The sequence below is a fragment of the Camelus bactrianus genome, chromosome 11, assembly GCF_048773025.1.
Source record: "Camelus bactrianus isolate YW-2024 breed Bactrian camel chromosome 11, ASM4877302v1, whole genome shotgun sequence".
Taxonomy (NCBI): Eukaryota; Metazoa; Chordata; class Mammalia; order Artiodactyla; family Camelidae; genus Camelus; species Camelus bactrianus.
Window position 1 is genome coordinate 65,618,802 of NC_133549.1, and position 6,615 is coordinate 65,625,416.

Genomic DNA, 6,615 nt, shown 5'->3' on the forward strand with positions numbered 1-6,615 from the left:
AATGCTGTCCTGGATGTTCATTATAGCTTTTAAAACATTTTTTTCTGGGGGGAGGTAATTAGATTTATCTATTTTTTAATGGAGGTGCTGGGGATTGAACCCAGGATCTCATGCATGCTAAGCACATACTCCACCACCTAGCTATACCCTTCCACTCTCACCATGGCTTGATAAACTGTAAAAGGCCTCTCTCCCCCAAGTACTCATTTGCTCTTCTTATTAACTTCCATGCCTGAACTGATGCTCTGCTGTTGAGGGCAAGTGTCCTACAGAGGTTGAGAGTGCAGGAGCTGGAGCCAGCCTGATCTCAAATTTCAGCTTTGCTACTTACCTGCTGTGTGACCTTTGGAAGTTACTTGACCTCTTTGAGCCTCAGTTTCCTCATCTGTAAAATGGGAACTACTACTTACAAGAGGTTCTTGTGAATTAATGTCTTGACTTATTTGTAGGGTGCCTGACAAATAATATGCCCTCTATAAATACTTATTATAATTACCTCCAAGTGAGTTGCTTAAGAGAAAGATGGGAAGTCAGTTGATTAGGGGGTTCATGCTCTCTGACAAAGAGGCTAAAATGATAGAAAGAAAGCATGACTGAAAACCAACAAGGAATGCAGCCATTAGTAGATGCAAGTGAATTGTGGGTTTTCCTGTTATTAAAATGCTGGGATATTAGGATCCCTAATTCAGGTAAATGACACAAGAGATGAAGCACCTGTTTTGAAATTGTTTTATGATGGTGACTGTGCCAGCCTTTTTGAGAAGGGCAACACTTGACTTACACAGATGCTTGGATTCTGAGGAGGGAGTTGAGAGAGAGAAAACCAATGGGCTCCCAGGGGAATCGAGTGACAGGGGCATACCAGCTCCTGGCAGGAAGTAGGGTGTGCATGCAGAAGGAACATTGTGGGCCAGTAGAAATGCCACCACTTTCTACAGGAACTCTGGGCCAAGCAGTCTCTTGACAAAAAGCAACTCTGCTTTGAATGACCTTCAAAGCAAGTGCCCTGGGCCAGTCCCGAGGGTTCCTTTTTCCCCTCACTCCAGTTTCCTGGGTAACAGCAAATAGGAAGCCACAGAAGAAGGATGATAGCGTAATCTTCTTTGTTATATGACAAACCCATGAGGTCTTTAAAAAATAAATACCAACGGAAAGATGTAAGTACATTCTCTGTAAGGTAGCTTTGGTGATCCAGGGTAGTATTTGAAATAGACTTGGGAAGCTGCCCTGGTATCAGAAAGGAAGGCAAGAGTGCATGTGGAATCTGTTGCTGAACTGCTTTAAATGCTAGTGGGCAGCTCAGAAGCTCCTGTAGGCTCTCCTTGCAGGGCCTGGAGCTGGGCAGCATGTGAGTCACCCACTCCAGCATTCAGGAGGCTGAGGCTTGAGGAGGGTGGATGACATGACACAGGCTCTGGAAGAGAGGCTGTGCATGGAGTGGGAAGAAAGAAAGCTCTGGCATCTGTAAGAGCTGCACCTATGGTTGTCTCCCCATATCCTGCTGTGTGACCTTGGGCAAGTTACAGCACCCCTCTGAATGTCAGCATCCTCATCTATAACTTATCCCCCTTGTATTATTCCCCTCATGAATGGTGTTACCAGGACCACATGAGAAAAGGTGTGAGAAGTGCAATCAATGTTGTTAGTGCTCTGTGAATGCAACTCTTTCTTCTTGTGGCATTATTAATGATTATTGGGCAACAAAATTTCTTTATGGCCAGCTGCCATTCAGGCAGTGCTAATAGCTCCCTTGAGGGATCTAAGTGATTCATGCGATCTTCACAATGACCCACTGAGGCAGACAAGAGAGCAGTTGTTATCAAGTGACAACTGAGACTCGGAGGGATGAAGCATCTTCCCTGAGATCATGTAGGTAACAGCTGGTAGACCCAGAACTAGCGCCAGCTCTCTGACTCCTAGTTTAGGGCTCTCCTTCTACAGCCTGCTCCTAGAGGGCTCAGTTATCTACTGCTCCATTAAAAAGCCACCCCAAAGATTTGTGGTTTAAAACAATAAGCTCATGATTCTGTGTTACAGCACTTTGGTCTGGGCTCAGCTGGGTGGTTGTGAAGGAAGACACGCTTCACCTATGTATCTCCTTATGACTTACTTCTGGTCACTAAATGGGTGAGATTTCTTTCCCAAACTAAGCAATTCTGTGACACTAGAATTATAGAATGTCCTATAATTTAACTCAGTTCTGACACCATCTACCAACCCCACAGGTTGAGGAGACCATCTCCCCACTTCCCCACTTCGGTGCCAATCACAAATCCAGGTTGTCACCTGTGCTTCTGACAAATTGACTGTAGATTGGAGTTTCCCATAACCCCCAACTCAAGTTTAATTAATTTGTGGGAGCAGCTCACAGAACTCAGGGAAACAGTTTACTTAGTTGCCTACCGGTTTATTATAAAAAGATGCAACTCAGGAATAGCCAGATGGAAAAGATGCATAGGGCAAGGTGTGTGATAAGGGGTGCAGAGCTTCCATGCCCTCTGTGGGTACACCTCCCTCGCAGCACCTCCACGTGTTCACCAAACTGGAAACTCTCTGAACCCCCATCCTTTTGGGTTTTCAAGGAGGCCTCAAAATACAGGCATGGTTGATTAAATCACTGAGCATTGGTGATTAATTCATCCCCTAGCCCCTGTCCCTTCCCCAGAGTTGGGCCAGAGGCTGCGGAGGCTGAAATTCCAACCCTCCAATCACAGGATTGATTCCCCTGGCAACCAATCCTATCCTTATTAACATAGACTCAGGTGTGGTTGAAAGGGGCTTGTTATGAATAACAAGACATTCCCTTTTATCACCCTGGAGCTATTTCAGGAATTGGAGCTATTTGAGGACAAAAGACCAAGTATTATAATAGATTCTCCCGCTGCTTTTATCACTTAGGAAATTACAAGGGTTTTAGGAGCTAGGTGCCAGGAACAGGGACAAAGACCAAATACATATTTCTTATTGTAAATCACGATATACAGTGGTTCTGCAGATCTGAGCCAGATGTGCTAGTCTCGGTCAGGCTCACGCCTGCATCTCAGTCAGCTTTCTGGCTGGCTGGGGACTGGCTGGCCTAAGAGACTCAGCTGGAAAGGCTGTTTCTGCCCTGTTGTAGCCTCTTATCACCCAGTTGGCCAGCTGGAGCTTCTTCCCATGGCAGCAGTGGCAGGGGTCCTGAGAGCAGCCAGAGAGAGTAAGCCCTTCGTATGGAGGCACTTTTCAAGTTTTTCTCTTGTGGCACAGTTGCTATTGTCCAATTGGGCAAAGCAAAGTCATTGGCCAAGCCTAGGCCTTTGTGGATGGGAACTACCCAAGGGCATGGATACAGAGAGGCCTGTCCATGGTTACAACAATCTGCCATGTGTATGTACAGTGAGCAGGGGGAGAGGGTGAGTGCCAGGCCTCCAATCTTTATCCAACCTAGGATTCTGTGCCACGGGCTGGAGGTTGGTATTCTTACTCTGAGAAGTCTTCTTGGATTCCTAAATTGACATAATTCAAAATTTAGTTCCTCACTCTTTCCGCATCACAAAACGGTATAACTGCTCTTTAATTGTTTTAAGCTCTGCAAGGGCAGAGACCATGTCCATCTTTCCCACTACAGTGCTCCTAACATCTAGTACTAAGACTGGCATGCAGTTGGTGCTATATGAATACTTGGTCAATGGACATTTGTGTAATTTCTCCTTTGAGAATTACAGAGAGGTGTGTTCTCGTGTTTCATAATGGGGCTGTATCTGGCAGCCTGATACTCCAACCTGGGCTTCTCAGGGTTGGAATCTCTTGCCCACTATGAGTTGGTAAGGGTAGATAAAATAAAACATTAATAATAACAATAATAGCCATTTATTTAGTACTTGCAGTTGCTGCTTATTAAGTACTTACTGCATGCTAGGCTCTCGGCATTACCTAATCTGCCACACCTATCAGGAGTGTTCCTAGACTCAGCTAAACCTTCAAATTCAAAGACTGTTGCAGCCACACTTGGCCCCATTCTGCGTGCAAGGCTGTAAGACAGGAACCACAGCTCACCGGCTGGGCAAGTCTGGGTGCTCCTTTCTTGAGGGAGTCCGTGCAGCAATCCACAGATGGGAGGAAACAAGATCTCACTGGGCAGGTGCAAGATTCCTTCTGGCTTAAAAATCCTCCTGTCCCAGAGTCTCTTGTAACAACTCCATAGAAGGGGAGGGTATAGCTCAATTTGTAGAGCATGTGCTTAGCATGTACAATGTCCTGGGTTCAATCCCCAGTATCTCCATAAATAAATAAATAAGCTTCATTACCTCCCTCCCCGCAAAAAACAAACAACAACAACAAAAAACAACTCCATAGGAGCATCTTCCAGGGTTCCTGTAGGGGACAAGAGTCACCTCTCTCATGGAAGCCCAAAGCTATGGCGTTTCATTTAGTATTTACAGTTCTTCCAACTCAGAAGCAATCTACCAAGCAAGAATCATCTTTATCATGACACGTTGCTCAGAGATACTTTTGGCCCCCACCAATTAAGCAGGGGAACAGAGCTAGAACATGAATCTAAGGCCAAATTCTAATGCAAAAAAGGAAAAGACAATTAATTCTCACCTGTTATTATCCCCACTTTACAGACAAGGAAACTTAGGCTCAGAGAAGTTCAGTAGGTGGCAGAGCAAGGATCGAACTCAGGTCCCAGGCTGCATTACTCTTTTAACTGTTAGCCTGTCCAGCATAATTAGGAGAACATCCTTTTATAAAAACAAAGTTAAATCATAAGTTACAAAGCAAAATGTATGTTGTGCTTAGATCATGTTCTGCTTTGGACTATGCCAGGTCAGAATTTCAGTAGCGCCAGATTGATGGAGCATCTGTAGAGCAAACTAGTAGAGGAACTGGGATAAAACCAAGAGGCTTTACACGCCCCACCAGGGCTCTCCAAATCTTTTCAGTCATGCACTCCATTAGTAAAATAATTTTGCAAACATATTCCCAAATGCATGTATTTTAATTATTTGGAGATTATATACATGTAGGATTCCATGCATGTGGAATGTTTAGAATAGGCAAATCCACAGAGAAGAAAGGAGGTTAGTGGTTGCTAGGGGCTGGGGAGAGGAGAGAGTAGGGAGTGACTGCTGAGGGTACAGGGCTTCTTTTTGGGATGATGAATTAGATAGTGATGATGGTTGTACAACCTTATGAATATACTAAAACCACCGAATTATATACATATTTTAAAAGGTGAATCTTTTGGTATATGAATTGTATCTCAATTTAAAAAATTATATACATTTAGTAATGCACTAAAATAATGTGTACTTTATAAAGAATAGTCTAAAAAAGTTATAGGGTAAGATTTTAAGTCATGAATAAAAGTTCTGCTATTGTCTTCCCTCACCGCAACCAATTGTCCCATGTTTTCCCGGGGGACCCACAGCTTTAAACCACCTTGAAATAGGCTGTGCCTCCAATTATAAGCCATTTATGGTTCTCAGTAAAATCTGTTTTTGCTGTCACACTGTTCTGAATTTCAGTAAATTTGCTAATCAGTCAATAAGGATAATAGTTAGTATATTTTGAATACTTAGTGCCAAGCACTGTTCTAAGTGCTCTGCTTATGTACACACATCTCATTCTATATGGCTCTATTATTACAGTCATTAGCCCCACTTTGCAGTTGAGGAGACCGAGGTTTAGGGCGGCTAAGTAACTTTTCCAGAGTCCAGGCTATTTCGTGGCTGAGCAGAGCTCCAAGCCAAGCAGCCTGACCTCGAGGCTGCATTCAGTGCCTACTGTGTGTACAACTGAGGACACACAAAGTCCCTGCACCCTGGGAGAGTGTCCTCTAATGGGAGACGGGGGAGTAAATATCAGACAAGTACTGACATTTTTAAGTTCTCTGAAGAATATTTCACAGCCAAGTTCTGTGTTTTCTCTCTTCTGGAATCTCTTGAGATGGAGGAATTAAGTCTGAGCTTTAAGTCAAATTTTGTGTAGGTAAACAAATAACAAAGCAACCCCACAAATTTTGTTTGCGTCTCTGAGCTGGGCCAGGGAACGTTTGGGGTGTCAGGGGTGCCAGGTATCCCGCCAAGACCAATTCTGGCAGAATTCACCAACCCTGAGCCATTGGGATTCAGTGGCTGGATGCCCAGCTTACGCCAGTGTTTGGAAGCCTGGATTCTTGGCTCATCCTCTTAGAACTGAAAAGGCCTCAAATCGTAGGGAGGCTTTTGGATTTGCTGCAGCACACTAATCGTTAGGCAAATCACATAATATTTGTAAGCTGTTCACGATATGGTAGAGACTTAATAAAATTGCTATGAATTCTGACTTAGGCTATTTGACATTTATTGACTAGGGGTTCTTGAGTTAGCCTTTCTGTATATGAATTATAAGCTCTCTTCCCAGTATAACCAATAAAAAATGAGCTCTTGATTAATCGGCATGAAAAGATTTTCATAATATATTATCCCATGGAAAAAAGTAGTTTCTAAAATTATACCAGGGTTCCATTTTTGTGTTGTTATTGGTATGTAGTTATCTGGAGAAAAATATAGGGAAGGGTAGATACCAACATGTTAATAGAGCTTATTTCTGTAGGAGTAAAGCTGATTTAAATGTTTTAAACTACTTGCC